The sequence below is a fragment of the Stegastes partitus genome, unplaced genomic scaffold (assembly GCF_000690725.1).
Source record: "Stegastes partitus isolate 25-593 unplaced genomic scaffold, Stegastes_partitus-1.0.2 Scaffold687, whole genome shotgun sequence".
NCBI lineage: Eukaryota > Metazoa > Chordata > Actinopteri > Pomacentridae > Stegastes > Stegastes partitus.
The window spans coordinates 96,312-117,817 of record NW_007578418.1 but is presented as its reverse complement, the minus strand read 5'-3'; the positions used below and the strand labels follow the sequence as shown (position 1 = coordinate 117,817).

At 46.9% G+C, this 21,506-nt stretch overlaps 1 protein-coding gene across 1 annotated transcript in view; it reads right to left on the bottom strand.

The window, feature by feature from the left end:
• nrip1b (nuclear receptor interacting protein 1b) overlaps nt 1-20,226 on the bottom strand; it is a 36,850-nt gene extending 16,624 nt beyond the window's left edge. The window contains exon 1 of the mRNA XM_008290632.1: nt 19,953-20,226. The gene's annotated coding sequence lies outside the window, so the exon portion shown is untranslated. The remainder of the gene's footprint in view (nt 1-19,952) is intronic.
• Nucleotides 20,227-21,506: the final 1,280 nt, after the last annotated feature.

Genomic DNA, 21,506 nt, shown 5'->3' with positions numbered 1-21,506 from the left:
GTGTGTGTGTGTGTGTGTGTGTGTGTGTGGAGGGGGTCAGCCACAGTTTAGACATGTATGACGGCTATCGGCGGCGCGTCGACACGACGGCCGGCAGAGTTACGACCACACAACAGTTAGATAAAATTTTACGATCGGCCGACTTTTCTCGAGCGCCGAGCATCCCGCTGGGCGCCTCCAGACCGACGAGGCGATCGGGGGAGAGGCGTCTGGTGCTGCTAGAAGCGCCACGGGGAGAGCCAGCGGCCGTCCCAACCAATCCAAAGAGCGGGTCAACAAGTACCGAGCCAGAGTGGACCGGGGAGGCAGCGCCACGCGGAAACTCTTTACAGTCGCAGACTAGCAGCAGATATCAAATGGGTGACAAATATCCCATAATTGGATCATTCATCACCAGCAAACACATCTGTTTTGAGTAATGGGAAAACTAATCAGCAAAAATGATACAGAGACGACTCCACGCCAGCCACCGGCAAGATTTATGCCAGAGCGATTCAGGACTCAGGCCCGTACCTATTGATTGTTTAGTCTAAATGCTTTTTCGTTTAATCAAAAGAAAGAGTCAAAATGGTTCCATGCCAGCTGGGTGACGAACAGGTGTGATGGAGCGGCCCGCGGGCCGGGCCGGGCCGGGCCGGGCCACGGCAGAGACAGGACGCTCTTCTTCTTCCTTAGTTCCACCTTAAATGTCAAAGTTCATCAGGGTTCAGTGGAGCTTTAAATCCAGCTTTGAGTGGTTAGTGTTCAAAAGGATTGCGTCACAAGTACGAGGGACACTTATCCGGTAAATCCCGTCTGAGTAGAAAGTACAGTTCATAGGGACTTAGACTAGATGTCATACAGGCTGGATACATATGCTGCTCTACCCCAGAGGAAGGCTGCCACCGGGCTACAGGTGTCTGGGGTAAACCCGTCCTCCCCGCCTCACCGCCAACCTGCACGCAGACCGAACAGGAAGCAGGCAGGAGACGAATATTGTTCCATTAATGTAGTTAGAGCATGCAAAGGGGATAAACAGTGAAGTCCCCTGAGCAGCTCTCCACAGAAAGGACTCTCTGCTGCAATTTGAATGTCAATTTATTATTCATCACTTGGAGCCACTTTTTCCAACATATCAACGCTCATATTCTGTCTGAGTTTTGTGGCAAAGTCTAAACCCGGTGCTGTTTACCAGCTCCCTTCAAACTCAGCAGTTAATCCCAGTAACGCTCTGTTAGCTGGTTGTTGAACATCAGGCCTCCCACTCAGACCAGTCCTGGATGTGCTTGTTGCAGGAGTTTGATACGGGGTGAGGGGGGGAGGAACTTTCTGTGATCCAAAAGTCGTCCTTTTGTTCTGAACCATCAGCCACGGGACTACATGATGGTCACATTGGACGCATAAGAAGGCAAATTAATTCAAACATATCATGTCACAATTTCTTCTTTTTCTTTTCTTTTGCTGCCCAACATGAAAACGAGACTCACATGGTCGACATTTTGTTAAAGAAGAAGTCTGAGAACGTTTACGACAGCTTCAAGGTTCTTTATCTACACACATTAAAACACACAGATACAGACCATCCAGCATCATGAAGTGATTTAAATTCAAACTGAATTCATCTTTTAATACCCAAATCTGAGCCACTGGAAATAAACAAGCACAACATTCGACCACTAAAGCAGGGATGCAGGTAAAGAACTAGAATTTGAAATCTTCATCAAGAAATAATGCGGTTCACTATTTTTTCAGTTGTTTTTTGTAAACAGTAAATTTAAAGATTCATGCATAACAATAATTCTATTATGATATTATATAAAATATCATTTGGGTTAAAGAGCTTCCACATACTGGTGTAATAACCAGTACAGATACATGTAGGTAATTATACCAGTGTTGTTAATTTAGGGCCGCTGGGCAGTGGTCTGACACATTCATTAAACGCTGTATAGATGTAAATATTTTAAAGCGTTTGTTGACATGCAGCCTCCTCATGAACGGCAGCGACGCACCGAAAAAGGAGGATTTGGTCTCAAACAGAAATCCAGCAGCAGTTGTTGGAAACATTCTGTCTCCAGAGAGGACGACCTTGACCAGAAGCTGGTCCTCCGCTGGCAGCGTCTTCCAGTTGTTGCCACGACACGACGAATGTGTCCGACCGCCGGAATCAGCACCGCAGAGCTCTCCAGTGCAAAACCAGATCTGATTTAAAGCAAAAAGCTCTTTTGGATGCCTTTAAGAGGAAGCTTCCAAGCAGCAGCTTCTTTCAGCGTATTTAAAATGATGGGAACCTGCAGGTTTCCTGGACGGCGCCGGGGCTGAGCTAGCTGGTGATAACTCAACCAGTCCCTCCTCGTTTCTTGTTTTCTACTCGGCGTGGAGGGTCTGGAGTGGTTTAGAGAGGCTGTTCACTGGCTAAATGATAAGTAGTACAATAGTTTTGATGTGCTCAGGTGAGTAATGTGTAATAATCAGCTGTTGTTAGGTAACTTATAAACACAATGTTGGTGTTTCTGTTCATTTTAACTAAAAGACAAAGCCTATCTCTCTATTTAGAGTTAATACATGACACTATAGCTCATTTATTTGAGTCATTTTACAACATACTACACTGACTTTGTTCACTTAATTTCAGCATTAACTGCATTTTGCAGCCATGTAAATGAAACATACTTTAATCTGTGGATCAGTGTAACATGAAAAACAATCCTGTGATAACATATGTGACCAAACGCACCACGAGGCCTGTTGTTAACGTCACTGCAGAGCCTCCCTCAGGTCCCACAGAGTCACCACGAGTCCCCGCGGGCGCTCTTTTGTAATTTCTGTCAGGCCGTATCGCGGCGCGGCTCCACCCATCTCCGTGATTGTTATTATAATGACTCAGTGTTTTGTCGGCCAGTTCTTGCTCCGTTCTTCCAGCACTGAAAGTACCTAAAGTGCTCCCAAAGTCTAAAGATTGTAATCTGTGATGTCATATTGATGCATAGCCTGAAGCAGCTCCATTAGCGGCCTGGGAGACTGACTTTGTGGACTCATACAATGTCTCCCTGTACTTTTACATCTACGAGGGAAATTTAGATGATAGTAGGGCTATTAGTTCTGTTCCAGAAAACATAGCCTTATCTCTGTCCAAAAATCATCCCTCATTACATTCACCTTGTACTTCTTTTCCAATAGTTGTATATTGGTGTAAAATAATAGATGAAAAGCTCCTTCTAATTTCTGGCTAAGCGTGAGATAAAAACTCCACCAGTCCAGGGGAATAATACTCTCTGATAGCTAAATTGAGCTGCATGAAATAATGATTGAATCCCGTTATTAATACGACAGAGGAACCCTCCACGTTCACGCCGAGGTCAGAGGTCGGCTACGAAGCCGAGCCCCTCAGGCTTCAGTGGAGCGTTCAGCACCACAAACGAGGACTTGAACCCGGGTCCCGAGGCTGAAGGGCGCGTCCAAACCCACAGCGGCCCTGATAGGTGCAGCCGGGTGCTGCTGCAGCGCAACACATTGTTCTCACACGGTGTAATGGGCACCGCAAGCCGATACCTGATTGACGAGTGAACACATGACGGCAGTGTAAACAAAAAGTGGATGAGCTAGTCGGTCCACGCTGAGTACACGACAGCACTTCCTGCTCGCTGTCCATGATACGCAGCAATGGGCTCGTGTCTGTGATGATGATGATGATGATGATGGTGATGAGATCAGAACACACAACAAAACGGAGCCCAAATGTTTCAGATAATTAATAATACTATGCCAGCTTTTGTTTTGTTTTTACATTCCTATAAACCTCTGTTAGAGAACCAGCAGAACCCATCGTCCCTGACAACTAGACGACATATAAATAAATATGCTAGGAACCATCACAACTAGTTCACCTGTCAGCAAGCAACTAAGAAAAGCTGATAACAAAAAAATGCTTCCAACCTGAAATATCAAACATACACAACTGATAATTACACTTTTTTACAGGTCACATGTCATGATGGTCACATGCACACACATGAGGTATAAAGATCAGCAACAAATCAATTGATTTCATGAATATATCAGAAAATTGTAGATTAGCCTCCAACTGTTTAATGAGCCACCGCTGAAGGATGCCACTTGGGCTCCGAGTTGGAAGCATTCTGCAGGTTTAGCTGGCAACAGGGCACCATGACAAAGACTTCTGTCACGTAGCTGCTTCTGTCCGGCGCTCTGAAGAAGAGTCGAATCATCTCAGACAGCTGGGTGATAACTTAAACGTGAGCCAATCAGGCGGCAGAAGACAAATGCTGTTGGTTAAAGGTAGCTCTGTCAGCAGATGGAAAACTGTCCGTAAGTCAGATAACAACTATATGATTACTGACTGCCGGCTATTAGTTAAAGAAACGAGGTAAAATTTGCTACTATGGCATGTTTTATGTTTTAAATTTCTAAATGAAATTCAGCCGCTATCAGCCACACTGATTGTTGAAGGCTTGTTGTCACTGGTGTGCATCCTCCCCGCCATAGGAAACACTCCTGCTCCAATCAGGACAGCGTCGCCGTGCAGCTCTGACATAACGTGTCTGCGCTCACGTTGCAGGTGCTGAGCTGAATTTGGAAATCCGTGTGACTTACAGTAAGAGCAACAGTTAAAAACCCCACACGCCTGGATGTGTGACCACAGCTCCACTTCCCATCTGAAACCACCTGCTGATGCGCCGCGCTCGCCCCGCACGCCGCCGCCGTGCGCGCTCTGATTGGTCGAAAGAGGCAAAATTCACTAAAGCTTCAACTCACTTTAGCTCTCGCCCAGAATTGAAGAACGCTTGCCATTGGATCACTGTCCCTTTAAATAACTTTAAGACCTTTTTTCTCTTCTCTACCTCCCTCCCCGGAGGTTTATCACAGTGACTCTTCTCTCTTCCATCTTTCCCTCTCTCTCCCTTTCACACACACACAAACATCGGCTGTATGTGTGGCTGGCAACTACAAAGCAGTTAGCCAAGCATCTCTTGGCTCTGTGCAGAGAGAATAAGACACTCTCATTACTGCCCTTAAAAAGCTCTTGCCCTCACAAAATCCACTGTAGACCCAGACGCCGGCGCAGAAAGTCACAGGAAAGACTTGAGGAGTTAAAGGCTACTTTCCCCCCTCACAACTCAATTCACATGCCAGTGTGTGTGTGTGTGTGTGTGTGTGTGTGTGGTTGATGGTTTGTGCGCCCCCTCCCTCCCTCGCCGTCCCCCTTTCCTGTTCCTCTTTAATGTCACAGGGCTGGCTCATATGACCTTGAGCAGCAGCGTTGGCACGGCAAGAGCGAGAGCTGCCTCGCCTGCGGGCGCCCTTGAACTGGATCTGCAAGACAAAAAAAAAAAAAAAAAAAAAAAAAAAAAAAAAAAAAAAAAGGGAAAAAAAAAAAAAACCTTCACGCGGCCTGATAGACATCTCAGCCCTCCTCCTACCCCCCAACCCCGCACCTATCCTCCCCCTTTCTCCTCAGCTCTTTTATTCAATCTACGCCACTCCTTATCTGTTCCCCCTGGTGGGAAGAGATTTATCAGGATGCTGTATCTTTAACCTCTCTATCAGACTGAGATAGAAACAGAATTTCAAAATGTCTGACCGGCCTGCACGGATTTATTTTTAAACCTCCTCCTCCTCCTCCTCCTCCTTCATGCACAAGCCCTGTGCCATTTCAGGAAAGGGGCTTGGGGGGTGGAGTGGTGGGAGTGGGGGGTGCTTTATGGAATACACCTGTGTGATGAGGCGGCCGTCCACCACGCCAGAGGTGTTGTTTACGTACAGGGAAATTCCAGACTGTTTTCCTCCTCGGCCCGCTCTGAGCCACCGGCACACGGTGACCTGTAGCTTCAAAACAAACATCCCAGCCCCGGTTCCAAGGATGAGCGTCAGCTCGCCGGCCAATCACAGCTCTCGGACTTAGAGAGGGGGCGGCTATTCAGAGCTGGTGTTTTGACAGGTTGATGATGACCTGCTGGGTCCCAGCGAAGACCTCTGATTTTCTAAAGTAAACACCGTGGTCCACGGTCCAAAGTCTGGCTGTGCACTGTCAAACTCTGCCTCTGCCTGAGAGCTGAGCAGAGTCAACTGTAAAAGCACAAAGAAGGGTTTTATCGGCAGGCAAATATTGCGGCACCCTCCCTGCAGCCGAGACTCAGGCCACCAAGGTTCAAGTAATACAGTAAATATTTGCATTGCCCTGTTAGAAGCAATGGGTTCAATACTGGGTGTTTGAAAATTCATAAAAGGCCTTTGCTTTTGAACGCAACACACACACACGCTGCAGAACAGTGTGTGTGTGTGTGTGTGCAGAGGACTGTATAGGAGGGGTGGACACTGGGAGACTGGCCTTCCTCCCAGCCCTCCTACTGGTTCCCTTCATGCCTGACCTTTCAAAACTGTAATGTTATCACATGTCATACGCAGGCCTGCTGGAAACCATCTGCTAAAGGCACTGTGGTGGCTCCCTATCACCAAAAAGAAAAAAAGAAACGGCCCAACACAACACTGGCCGGAGTGGCCGGGTACAGGTTCTGACTGGTTTACCGCTCAGCATGTCTCACCTTCACACACACAAATACACTCGGAGAAAGACAGACGGCGCTACGCACACGCCCCCTCAGAGACTGTCGTTGAGCGACATGAGCCACGAGCAGCCTCCTCAATTAGTGTTAAGGGGCTTTTGCACAGAGACATGAAGTTCTGGGGCTAAGAATAACATACGACAGGTCTGCTGCCCGGCAGTGGCAGGGCTCGGCAGCCGTGGCACCGAGGAGAGCCGGGCGCGCGGACTAACACGGAGTCTTGCCGCTAATCCGATCCCCCGCCATGTTTAGCCCCACCTCGGGATATTATGTTATGTTTGTTAGTGTGACACCTTGGCTAATAAGGCTGTTTTTACACAGAGCGAAACCAACATGATTAGCATTAGCCGGGACTGATAGAGGAAAGGAAACACTGAACCTGTTTATTTGCTCCCATCAAAAACCAAACATCTCGTTCTCATATCAGGGAGATGGGTGTGTTGAAATATTAAAAGGCCCGCTATAGATCCCCCCCCTGCAGAAGAGCCAGAAAGCAGCCTGGGTTGTGGAGGCACCACAGTGTCCTGAGAGATTCATTACAGGCAGATTTGTTCCACATAGTGAAATATGAGTGAGCTCTACTGCCTGAAAATTGCATTGCTCCATAAGCGGACCCCGATGCCAGAATAAGCCCCGATTTTCAGTTCTAAAGGTCTTAGCTCACTACAACAGCCACAGCAATTATTTGTGAGGAGGAGATCAAACCCGGTGTTTATCCTGCTTTGTCTGTCTGAGACGCAGCGGGAAGACACAAAGGCTACGAGAGGACGGGCGACGGCGTGGCGCGTGTGAAATCAATATCAAAAATATATGTTGACTGGGGATAATTCCTTCCCCACGGCTTCGGGGCAATTTTCCAAAAATCTACTCGAGCAACGTTTACCCACCGCGAAGTCCTGTTCGACCAAACATCAACGATCCGTCTGGTTCTGGCGGCACCACAACGAGTTAAACAACAGCTTCCTTTTTTTTTTTTTTTTACATTTCTAGTTAGAAGGAAAAACATCACAATCATGTAAGCAAATTATCAATCCACACGCCTGCCTCTGACACAGATAATTTGCAAAGGGGTCATTGCAGCTGAATAAGCATGTGTGTTGCTCATTTCTAAACCACAGTTGAACTCGGTACAGTAAATAACCTGACCTGAATAAAGTCAAGCAAATCTGGGAGAAAGTGGGCTATATTTAGAAAACAGCAACCCGCATGTCAGAGAAAGAGAAATGTGAAAAGATCCTTTGCTTAAAAGCATGTGTGTCTCGGGCTTTGAGCCTGTCAGGTCTGACTGCAGTAATCAAACGCTATTACTGGAGACTGAGAGGGGAAGAGAGGAACTTATAGGAGGTGGCAGCGCCTCAGATACTCCCGCGCTACTGTAAGCCCTATACTATGTGTTTTTTGAAGTGTGGGGCTGGGGAGTGAGGAGAGACCTCAGTGCTCAGCTTGGGGCGTATAATCTATGGTTCATTTGCAGCTTTTCTCCGCGGTATGACAAGCCGTTTACAAGACGTAGCCTCTGCTGCTGACCCAGTTCTGAGTGGCTGCGTCTCGCGACAAGGCCCTGCCTCCCCATCAGGCCCTGCTCCTCGTCTAACTGACGATAACACCGCCACCCTCTGCCTCCGTGAACTGTGGGAAAAAAAATAGGTCGCCCTGACCCACTTTTCTTCTTTTTTTTTTTTTCCCCTCCCTAAGATCGTGCAAGGAGTTGTGCAGAGCATGATCGAGGGAGACAGTAAAAGGGAGAGAGAGAGAGAGAGAGAGAGAGAGAGGGAGGGAAACAAAGGAAGAAAAGAAGTTAAAAAAGACAGACTCAGAGAGTTGTCTGTGATCAGTCCGCTGTGCTGCCGTGGCCTTTGGAATAGAGACGACCCTTATCAGCTGGCCCGCTGTATGTTTGGCAAAAACCCTCCCACGCCTCGATACAACAAATGCTCCTGAGGTTAAACACCACCTACAGGTCCACTTCTCCATTTCTTCATCTCCTCTTCTCGGTGGTCATTATCTCATGTCTTACTCAGAATGCTAAATGGGATCCTCTGCCTTATTTAAACACAGACGTACACACTGCTTTTCGCAGTCATTTAACACCCATGAAGGTATGACATGTCATCCAGCCTGAAAAATTATGAGCCTTTCCTGGCTAGGGGAGGCATTAGTGGGCTAACCGAGCCAGGGGCTGCCCTAATGCCTGGTAGCATGACACTGGTCCCTGTGAATGCCTCTGTGTTGCTTAGGACAGCTCATGATATATCTGAGATCACGCACGGCGCTCTCATGCAACCCCGTCCCTCATTAAGCCACGCTCGCTCATGCATTGCTTCTGTAATCCCTCCATACATTAGCCGCGGCTCTGCACGTTCTTCTGACAACAGCTGAGAGTTTCATTCATTTAGAAAACAGACAGTTAGTTCTGCGACGGCCTTTGTATCCGTGTTGGATTCCTGTTTGAAGCCATTGTGAAATACCTAATCAACGCACACCTTTGACTGCTAATTTAAATATTAATGCGGCTGCCAAAAATCATCACTCATCACTCACTGGTGCCTCGCTGTCGCTTAGCAACCTTTGTTTAGCTTCTGTTCAAGAGCTATATTTGTAGGAGTGAGACTGACATTTAATTATTACCTTTTAAAAACCTTTTACCTTACTGAACCCGGCCGTTGTGCTGCAGCTACAGCGCGCTACCTCGCCTTTTTTCTCTTTTTGTTTTAATAGCTGCTCTGAGCCACTTGTTACTGTGGGACTTACACAGATTTTACACATCTTTTAAAACCACAGCGTGACTGGTGGAAGAAGTCCGAGCATTACCGGGCCGTATGCTAGCGCCCCAGTGTCACACAGTGCGCCCATACAGGAGCATTAGTCCCACCAGATGCGAGCGGCGGCTACATGTGTTTGCGTGTGTGCTCATTTGCATCAGCCACAGTTTGACACTTTAAAAACCAGAGGAGGGTTGACCTGCCACTAAACTCTCACCAGCTCGGTGCTAAGCCTCTGCGTGCTAATGGTGACCTAGTGCACACAGACATGTTGGTGCCTCAGAGACGAGCTACCAAGTCCGCTGCTCCACTTTCCCCCGTGCTGCCAGACACGCTGCAAAAAAGCTACGCTATGCATCCTGTAAAGTGCACAGAATATGAGCAGAGACCAGAGGGGAGAAAATGGCCGTTGGAAAAAGTAGAATAGGGTGTCAGGTCTCTTTATTCGGCGGGGGTTGGTGGAGGTTCTAGTTCCAGTTAAGGGGGTGGATGTAGGTCAAGCCCTGCCTCTTCGTGAGCACCAAGGTCAACGCTGAATGGAAGGGAAGGTGGCTTAGGGAGAGAGAGAGGCCCTGGATAAACCACATTCGTCTGGCTCCTGTGCCAGCACCAGCCCTGGACGTGTAAACACAGTTACACAAGAAGCATGCAGCTCCTCTGTGATAACCCTAGGTGTGTGTGTGTGAGAGAGGGTGTGTGTGAGGAGAAAAAAAGATCACACACATTACACAAGCTTACTGTAGCTTCCATTCCCTTTTATAACCCAAACAAGGCTTAACTTAAAACGACATATGAGTTAGTGACACTGCCGCCTTTGGACATGATACGGTTACACAAGAGGAGCTCATCTGATTGGATGACGCTGGAAAATCAACCAAATTATTATGAAAGCTACAGGTTCCTCTAATGTGTGTGTGTGTGTGTGTGTGCGCTAAAAGGTGTATCCAGGCGGGCAGCAATTGATGTCTGATTTTAAATGTCACATCCTGGCAGGTGATCACCTTCATTTAAGTTCTGTCTAACAAGACAACTGTCTGCACTTAATCAAGAGAGCCTACGAGGTGTTGGGACCACAGGGGAGAGCCGTGCGCTACCAGGATTTGAGGTTTGAGACCCACTGGGGGACCAGCCCTGATTAAAAAAAATAAAAAATCTAAATAAACACGTACGGAATTAAGATTTCAATATTTGTTGAAGAAATCTCGGCTGCACAGAAGTTAAGCGTGAAACTATACAGAGTGATGGTTTCCATGAACTCCAGCAGCGCTTTGTGCACAACTGTTCAAAAGTTTTAGGCACCTGAAGCGTTTGTGCAACATCATCATCATGAGCCGTCTGATTGTTCTGAAAATCAACCAGCAAATGGTTCGGCCCGTCTGAGACTAGAAGAACTTTTAATGCACCTCAGAGACATGGTGCTACTTTAAAGACAAACAGTGGTTTAATTCAGGGTGTTTCTCTTTACTGAGCTGTGTATGAGGTTAAATGAAAAATAAAAACTATTCATGGCACTGGTTTCAAATAGTACAGGTTGAGCGTTCATCGACCTGACGGATTATCACATCCAATACGCTGCATTTCTCCAACTATCTGTGTCGTTAATTTTTAATTCCTGATAAAATAAATCTATCCAACAATCAGCTGCTCTGATGCAGCCTCTGTGACGGCCTGGTTACCTCGTGATTAACAGCCAATTAACGCTGACGGACAGAAGCTGGAAACGCATCTTTTAATTAAATTAAACTTCGTGTTGCACTTTTTGTTGTTCTGAATTCTGAAAACAAGATTTTCATTCGTACTGTAAATGTACAGCAGCTCCAAGTATTGATTATCAGCCTCCTCGATTACCAATAATCTGTATCGTATTGATTAAACCGTGGCGGTCGATGTGTAATCCTGAACCTTCAAACAGAATAGTAAGCTGTAGAAGCAGGACGTATCTGCATCACTTATCTCCTCAGAACCTGTTCTAACACCGTAGTCCTTCCAGATCAGTCCAAACACGGTGCGTCTCGTCTGTTTTCTAATAACGCTGCAGCGTGGAGCACAATATATGAGAATTAGTGCTACTTGGCTCCATGGAGGGTGGGAAAGAGTCCATTCTGAGAAAACAAGATGCGAAATTAGTCTTAGTTCTTCGTATAGCTGCCCCAGATCCCCCGTGTGGCCCGGACGTCTTTCATGTAGCGCACAATATTATGTTTATTACCAGGGGATCACAACAAATCATCCCATTAGCTTCTTTAAAATTGATAGAAGTTGCACCGAGTCATTTTTTATTATTTCTAGAGTTGGAGCAGCGTTTTAGGATTCATCACACGGTGCCTTTGCTGACATGACCAGGCGACGGCAACGACGACTCGTCTCGTTAAGGCCGCGTGATTACGTCCAATATATTTCACTTTCACTTTTAAATAATCAGCGAAGTGCTTTCACTTCCGTGTTGTGTTCCTGATCATATGGACATCGTTCTGTCAGAATGAAACTCGATTCAGAGCATCTAGTAGAGGTAAAATCATAACCCAAACTCCTCACTTGCTCATCAACAGACACTATAATTCATTAATTTGAGCTAAAAACATCACAGAGTCGACGCTAGCAGGCAGCTGTGCACAGAGAAGCCTCTAGTGCAACAACTGGAGACGCACGAGACTAAAAATTACCCTGAAAAGACTTATTTTTGGCTTCTGATGTCAAGTTATTTTATATACATGCGCTTTTTTTCTACGAGAGCAGAGCAGTTTACACAATAATATTGGTCCTTTTCATGTAATTGTGGGAAAGCAAAAGTCATGCTTGTGAATAATATTTAATTATTGCCTTAGACGCCAAAAGGGCATAACCATATTTAAATAAATAAGAGATATTGCAGTATGAGTTACAGTTTTAGCAGAAAGGGCCATTTTTGAATTTCTTTTCCACTGAAATAAATGTAAAATTTTAGCAACTTTAGCTGCACACATTTCACTTTTATCAATAAACTGCAGCTCCCTGGATGCCGCTATAAAAAAAAAAAAAACAAGTTATAATAAAGAAATACAGGATGATATTGGTCATCACTACCAAAAGGGCGGTCAAAATAAAAACCGAGCTGCTAGTGACACGATGACAGTCCGGGTTCTAGTTCAGGAAACGGTCCAGTTCTGTGAAGACGACACAAAACACGATATTGTGAAAAAGTAAAAATTAACTATGCAGGCGTTTGGTTTATTACAGCAGCTCTAACAGCAGAGGTTGGATCCTGATTTACCAGCCATATGCTGAACATATCCAGGGGGCAAACGATGTTAACATACTAGCATAGAAAGTCTCAGGAGCAGAGACAGGAGTGAGCCAGCGTGGTTTAAACAGTGGTGGCAGCTGTAGGGAGTGAGCGAAGGCAACTGCAATAACACAAATCCTAGCAGCCAGCTCACCCTGGACATGAATCACTCTGGACATGGAACGACCTTTCCCTGACATATGCTGGTATCAGTGATTGAGAATTGAGAAGATGACTAAACCTGCACAGTTCGTCACCGCAGCCAAACCGAGCGGAAACTCGTGGCCGGCCATTCTCAAATTCAGATCAGGGCAGGGATGGCTGGAGCCGCCACCGCCGGGTCTGACACGACCTCGACCCCGTTTGACCTTGGAGTGATTACCCAATTGAATGACAGCGCCTGTAGCAGCACGCAGGCCTGTGGCGAGCGTCTCCTCCCCCTCGTGAGGCTGGGTGAAGGGTGTCACATGATTGGATCTCCTTCTGGAGAGTTACTTAAAAAGCCTCCTCAGCAATCAGGTCAAGGTCACGCTCTAGCCTTAATGCCAAAGGAAAAGAGAGAAGTCTGTAAATGTGTGTGTGCGTATGCAAGAGTGCACAAATAGCGAGCGGCGGGGGGAGGGGCGGCCACGTCCTCCTCTACATGTTCAGCAGTCCTGGGTCCTTGATAACTTGAAAACACAAGTTATGATTCTATTAGCCGTATTAATCTTCCTGCTTAGTGGACACTTTTATTCAAAGTCACTTACACGATTATCACTCTTGCACATCTCTTTCCATTTCTACAGCTGGATATTTACTGGAGGAATCCAGGTTAATTGCCTTTGCTCAAGGGCAGAGGGTGAGCAGAGTATGAGCCAGCAATCTTCTGGTCACCAGTCCATTTTCCCTAAGTAATAGGTCATATGGCTGCCTCCAGTCATCAGCCCGGCGCTCTCCATCTCCTCTCAAATGGCCTCTCTACTACTGGGAGCCTTCTAACACGGTTATGAGAAAGCTGTGCTTCTGAACCACAGTCTTTCGGTCTGTTTACCCGGCTGCAGTGAGGACTGTAGTGAATAACGCCACCTCACTAATGGATTTACAAGTGGGCTGGAGGTTCACAAAAGGACAGCATGTTTCAGAAATTCAAGAGACCACTTTGAGTGAAAGAGGAAGACTGGGGTTATGCCAAACGTCCTCGGTCCTTCCTTTGTGGCGTGGGAGTGCATTCATTTTTCATTTAGAGATGTGCCACTTATTTAACCGTGTTCTGTTAAAAGATATTTATTGAAAGTGCAATGAGTCACGTTGGACTCATTGACAAATTTAAAATGGAAGAAGGTGGAATGTGGGCGCCATCAGAAGGCTGGTCCTCACGCAGCTCTAACGAGATGTTGTTCTGCTCGAATGACAAACATTTACCTTGGAATAACCCGCAACAAGCAAGGTATTTCAAGGAAGGTTCTAGGACATTCCTTGGTTAGAAACCCAGATAATGTGCTGCGGATCTATCTGAACTCGCATCGCTTCAACTCTCCACGGCCACCCGCACAGGTCCCTTGTTGCCCGGCAACAATTCAGCTCATCACTAGAAGCCAAAAAGTTACACAACTGCAGTTCAAGCCAAACGAGGGTTTTGGGGTTCAGCATCGCTCAGCGGGTCGCATCCAGGTTCTGGACCATGTGGTTCTGAACACATGAGGAAGTGGGGAAACCCCGGCTCTTACATTTTCCACCCATCCTGCAAAGTCAGGCCACGAGAAGAGAGTGTTTATTCACCGGTTACACCGAAAATCAGCAAATACTGTCAGAAGAAGTGTTGCTGAGGCGTCTGAGGTGGAGGAATACCAGAGCAGCTTCAGTTTAATGATGCCTGAATGTCCCAAACTTCACAGATTTCTCAATGGAAATAAATCTCAGAGACCCGACATCCAAGCATATATATATAAATATATGTGTATAAATAAATAAATAAATATATATATATATGCATTCTGCCCTCCCTCTCTTCCTCCCTCCCCTGTCGTCCTGTGCAATATATCCATCATTCATTCATAAATTCTGAAAACTCCTCTTTAGTTAATTGCCTGGGAAAATTTAATTTCAAACGAAAGCTTTTAAAAGAGAAAGATATAATTAAGTTGCAGGGATCTCTGTGCCCCCTCCTTGTCCAGGGGGGCCGAGGGGACATGTGCTGTGAGCTGTGCAGCTCTGCACCGCACTGCTCCGTGTCAGGGAAGTCATACACCCATGTTTAAAGCAGAACGTTACGTAAAGCCTCCCTCTCTGCACAGGCTTACTGCACCAGACGCTGTGTCCTTGCCTGGGCTGCTCAAGGTTCCCAAAAGGACAGGCTGCTAAGAAGTTGGGAAGGACGGGGCCCTGTGATAGCCTGCAAAAAGAGAGGGTGGGCGGGAGGCAGGGAGGGAAGGAGGGTGGGGAGAGCTGCTGCTGCCTGTGACAGCCTTGGACTTTGAATTCAGCGCCAGACAGGCTCATGCATCAATCCCTCAACTTACAAAGACAAGCCACTAACCTTGACGAGGCCAGGGACTCTTCAGGAATGAGTGGCATTTTCACTTAGCCCCAGCTTCTCCCCTGCACTCCTGCCACATAACCTGGTTAAAATAAGACACAGTTGAGTAACAGTCGACCTCAGTCTCTGGACTTTGTGACCCATTGTTCTAGCCTTTAACCCTTAGACTTCTTAGTCCACGCCAGGGACTTTTGCTGTAATGTGTTTGGAGGCAGCATGAATAGCATTTAGTACACAAGGTGCAGCAGTCCTGTCTGTCGGAGGCTGTTTGGTTTGAGCGAGGCGTGACACCAGCTCGTGTGAATCCATGTTAGCCTGGGATCAGAACATAATACATAATATCACAGACCTAATTATGAACATCCTCCTGATGCCGGCAAAAGCCACAAACACGCAGACGTCTATCTGCCGTCTTTATCTCCAGGTTTCTTCAGAGAGACAACAAGGCAGACCTTCGCCACCACATGCACACACAGGCCGGGCATGCCTCCTATCTCTGAGCGTCTGTCCTCATTCCCCTTGCAGCCCGCCCACTCTGTCACGCCTGTGACATTGGCCTGCTTGTGGCAAAGCAGAGACTTTCCCCTCGTCTGACTGCAGCATCCTGGCTGCACGCTCACCACAACGGTAGAGAAACCTTCCTGCTGCACCTCCACAGCCCCGGGGCAGCAGCTCTGCTGTAGGAGCAGGAGAGGCAGAGGGAGGGAGGGAGGGAGTCACTTCCATTCCTCTCCTCTGCTGTGACCACACCAGCCCGGCCAGGAACACAGTCAGCTCCTCTCACATCACCCAGGAGGTCTGCTGCTCCACGCTACATCTCCTCAGTCTTTACTTAACGTATCAGAGGAGAGGGACGGTGGAGATTTGGTGTTGAGCTGGTAGCTCTGTTACCACAGTACAAGCTAGGCCGATGCTGTTTCCCTGCTCTGCTTCATTGATCGGCACAGTTAGGCTTCCACAGCTGTTGTTTTTGAAAGAGGCCGATGCTTCACACGGGTAATTTATTTGACCTGGTGTATCTTGCTCTTTCAGCCTCCCTCCCATTTAGTGAGCAATTTCAGCAAAGTCTAAATAATTCACGGCAATTGCAATCAGCAGCGATCAATCGGTGGAGATAATTGAAGGGCCTGTCATTGCGCCAAGGCCAAGGTGAAGCGTGAAGACAGAGGGGCGGAGAGTTGGAGGTGAGGGTGAAGGAGGAGGAGGAGGCGGGAGGGGAGCCATTCAACAGATGAGCTCCGGCTAGTGCAGCTCTCGGGGGTTGCAGAGGAGGAGTCCATCTTTCTTCCACGCATTTCGTCATTGCATCCAGGAGCCGCGGCTCTAAAGCAGCGTTTAGCAGTTCCTGCCTTGTCATCAAAATGAGCCCCATTGACTTTGGTTGCCTTCTGTTCATGACAGAAGCACCAACAGGAGCCGGAGTGATTGTCTCTGAATGAGATAGTGCTGCTATTACTGAGAGCCCTCACTAAAGCCCTATCTGGTGAGCAGCACACAGGAGGAATACGCTCCAACTGCCCACACACTGATCTCATTTCAGAAAGCGCCGCTAACTTGTGTAGTTCTGCTTTCTGATGTGGATTCTCTCGTTATTCTAGTAGCACCATATTCTGAGAAAAAATAAAGACGTCCTGCTCGGTAAACACGCGTCTCTGTACGTCTCTAATTGGGGCCCGGCTCGGCGTGGTGGCGCTCCAGACATAGTTTTAACATCCGTGTTCATTTAATAATTCAATTTTGTTGGCTTCAGTTGCTACATCGGTCCGTGTGCGTTTACACTTTAATCACTCAAGCCGTGACATTTCCGTCGAGTGTTCGTCATAACCATTTCAAGACATTTCCACTTTTGAGCAATCCGGCCCGGTTGTGGCGTCGCCGCCGTGATATCACCCGCTGACAGACCAGAGTTATGGAGGAAGAGGCACAGAGGAGACGAACACACAAGCAAACTGATCATTTTAAACCTCTGATCAAGTACAACGCTGACTTCTGTCTTGTTAATTCAATCCCTCAATGAAATTTACAGCATAATTGTTGTGGTGTAAATCTCCGTCCTATAACAGCAGCGCTACGGACTTTTGTTATTAGTCGAGTGTCTACTGAATAAACAAACAATAAAGGGAACAATAAAATGATTTGGCTTAATGCATGCTCCACACCACTGTTATAGAGCCCAAACAATTAGAGAAATGAGCTGGCGGCCCAAAGGTCTCTGGTTTGAATCCTCTGCGGGCCGGAGTACGGGCCTGTAAGTAGATGAGAAATGCACTTCTATTCCTCAACATCTACTGTCAAAGTGCCCTTGAACAATGTTCGGTGGCCAACAACACAAGTGCTGGGCATCTCCCAGGTCTATAATAAATCAAAAACTCTGCAGTAAATGCATGACACTCTGGTAGATTGCACATTAGTTTTTTTTTTTTTTTTTTTTTCCACCGAGTATCTCAGCAATCAAAAAGCGGGATGCCACCCTCAATTTGGTCTGCCCTGTGTCTCATGCTATTGTGAGTGACAGATTTACAAACAGAGGGCTGTGAGCTGGCACCGTGCTGCTGCTGGTTAGAGAGGCTGTTAGTTGAGGTAAGTGCCCGGGCAGCTCCTCCTGTATCTGTGGCATCATCCTGGACAAAAATACACCACATTACACCGAATTATGGAGAGGACAAAAGAAAGTCACCAAGTAGCAACAAGCACAGATTCTGAAATTACTTCTGCCAGAGATGTGCACAACGCACCTGCATGACCACAACCACACACACACACACACACACACGTCACAACATGCCACATTCATACAGCAGCAGCAGCGTTTTGTTTGGATGGCAGATAAGATTTGCTGTAATGAAAGGCAGCCAGTGGACAAGAGAGAAGAGTGCAGAGTCCTGTCTTGTGACTGTTCAGCAGTCTCGACATCATTTGCATTTGGCCATTTGAATGTCCTCTGGTTCTGTTGCAGGCTACTGCACATCACTCAACAGCAGCTCCCTGGACAATAGCAGATGGCTCAGTCAAATCAAGCTCCATCCCATACAGACAATCCTCTGAGTTACAGCACACAGCCCAGACCACTCAAACAAAAGTACTTTTAAAGTGCAACTCTGAAAGTTGGGCTCTAAATGTGGAGGTTTTAGTTATCTATGGCAACAGAGGACAAGCTGAACTACCTTGAACATCTTGTGTAAGTTCAGGTCAAATAATTAAGCAGCTTAAATGTTCAACAAAAGAAGGGCTAAAAGGCAGACCCCCAGACACAGACGGTATTTAGAAGGCTTTAAAAAAGTTTGACTTTTCTCCACATTACTTCAGATTGTTGGTCTAAGTTAAAGCGTTTGTGTGAAAGGCAGCACATTAACGAAACCCTCTCTAAGCCTCATATTACAACATCCAAACAGGTTGCGTCTGGGAAGCTTTGTACGCTGAACCTGGACTGGAGATGTACCCTGCCCTCCTTCCTGTAACTCAGAAAACTTCTGCCCCCGACCTTTTGCCTCCACACTGATCCAAAGTCCAATGAAGCAATAGGACGGTTCAGAAAAGGGAACACCTACGCAAAGGCCATTCAAAAAAACCTCCCTGGCACTTACTGAAAACACATCGAAGACTTTGAAATCTATCAAAACACATCTGACATGATGACACAGTGATGTGACAGGCTGCAACAGAACAACTCCAACCAGCCGTGTGTCAGGCTGCAGACTGAACTCACATCCATCCGAGGACCCTGGAGGGAGTCGTCATGGGTTCACATGTTTCCAGAGCCGGTCGAGGTAACAAGGCAAAACAAAGCGACTATTAATGGGGATCATTATTGAAGCTATGAATCCAGTTTACGGCTGTTCACGCTGCATTAAAAGGCCTGGATTGTGTTATAGATTTACTACAGCTCGGTAACGTTTGCAGCCACCTTGGCCTCTGTTTACTGTACATGCTCCGGGTTGGTGTCCCTGCCTCCCTCTGAGCTACTGAAATGACAACCGCACCACATGCAAAGCAAATCTATGATCAACCCCCCAAAAAAATCACCAGAGAAATGGTGACAGTGAAGAGATGCCATCTGATATCATCGAGGGCAGCGCCTCGGAAACCTTACTACTGATCCGAGTTAAACAAGGCTCGGATCCTTTCCCAGGCCTCAGGGTTCATGTAAACCTCTTCAGGATCTTTGGAAGGAGCAGGACTTGCCAACAGTCATTTACAGACCAGTGCAACTGTGAAGCGTTTCCCATTGGTGGTGCTAAAACTACTCGGAGACAGGAGGCTGTGGACTGTTTTGACCCAATGTGATGAACTACATTCACTGTACTGAGGCTACAGTACAACTCTACGGGCACGGCCAGCCTCCACTGCGCTCTGCTCGTCCATTAATCCAATGGGTGACATTAGCCGTCCAGTGCTGCTGGTGTGACAGCAGCCGAAAATACACTCAGACAATTAGGATTTCAGGAGATTGAGCTGCGGTCGATGTCTGTGTGTGTGTGTGTGTGTGTGAGGAGAAAATGAACATTTACGCAGAAGCCCCTCCGTTGGAGGCCTAATTCACTGATCACACAGGATCCGGGCAGTGGCTGCTGCTAATGAACGGCCGTGGGTGAAAGGAGAAGCGGAGGCTCGGGCAGCGCACTCGGCCAGCTCCATTCCGCGCTTCTCCTTTATGCAGCGTTTTCAGCGCTATCTCCAAATGCGCCTGTGGCCGCCGTACGGCTCCCCAGCAGCCCTCCCCATCCTCCGCCAAGCACCCTATCATCCCCTATACCGCTCCACATACGCGCCCCCGTGTATTTTCGACCCCCCGGCGGTAATAATCATCCTCCCCACGTATGACAGTGCGTTCATGTCCCGCTGCCTACCTGCGGTGTCCGCCGCGCAGTCAGCCGGAGAGGCGCATCGTTATTATTCGACAGGAGGAGGCAAATCCAATGAAAACGGTCGCGACACTTTTGGCAGGAAACAGAAATGGCGAGGCTTAAAAAAAAAAAAAAGAAAAAGAAAGAAAGAAAAAAAAAGGAATAAAATTTTAGTCCGAAAAAAAAAAAAAAAGCCTCGGATGAATTTTTTCTTTTTAAATGTGAAACAAATGAGAGGTGCGGCTGAGCGCGAGCTGAGGTGTGGAGCGTGCAGTCTGTGGGAATTGTTTATTCTCGGAGTCCCCTCGCTGTGGAGAAGTGAGCGGAGACGGTCTCACTCCTCCTCCTCTGCCTCCTGACACCACCCTTAAAGGAACAAGCTCTCTGCTGCTGCTGCTGCTGCTGCCACACGGCCATCAGCACAACAACAACAATAATAACAATAATAATAATAATAATAATAATAATAATGAGGGAGTTACTGTAACTTATGTTGAAATGTATTCTATAAAACTGGAGCATACAGACGGATGAGGGTTTGTGTTGCACATGTGACATGTATGTTACCTGTGTGGAGGTAAGGCTCCTGTTGTTGTTGTTGTTGTTGTTGTTTTTGTGTTTATTAGACTGCCATCTGTTTGTGTTTGAGATGCACATCATCAGTCACAAGTTAAAGGTCGTGTTTATTTGGATTTACATGATTCTGCTGTTGATGTTAATTACAGCAGAAAAAACAAAACAAAGAGGGAATAACAGGATTGGATGTAAACTGTAAAAGGGAAAAGCTTTTGTTAGAGGCTCACAGGCCACTGTTTGCATACGTTACTTGTTTAAAGTGTTTATGTTAAAGGTTTTAAAGCCTCCTGTGTGTCTGTCAGGGCACCACAGAGACGTCTGATTGGACTGAATGATCTGGAGCACAACAGGCGAGACGAAAACACGGTAACAGGCCCAGTCCAGGTTTCTCTCGATGCCGTTCAGCGTGTCAGTTTCCACAGAGTTCTGACCCGTGGGCCCACAGTCAGAATGAACGTTAGCCGCGCTAGCCGTGTGACGCGCTAACGCTAACCTTTTTATTGTGGTGACAATGCCATCAAAAATAATAGTAGTCTACTAAATCTTAAGCTCCTCAGATGCTGGGAGTTCATGGAGACCCTTGTGTTCACTCTTACTGCAGCCTGAGCACACCAGCTCACCCACCGCTCTGCTCACACACTCTGAAGTTACTGCACACTGGCTAGTTGGACTATCTGAGTGATTCAGGTTAGATGTTCCAGTAGTAACAGAAGTGATGTGACAAACATTTCAGGAACATTAAGAGAACAGTAGCTGCATTTTGCTGTAATTAGCACTTCTGTGAAACACGACAGGTTTTACAGGAAACATCACGTGTTTGGTGAACAGCCTAATTTAATAATAAGAGGAACTCCACCAGTTGTCTGCATTTTACTGGTCATGTTACTGGTCACTGGAGTTATACATCAAATAATGTCCTCTGTGGCTAAAGTTGGACAAAGCAATGACATCATCAGGGTAAAACAGGTTTCTAACAGAAAG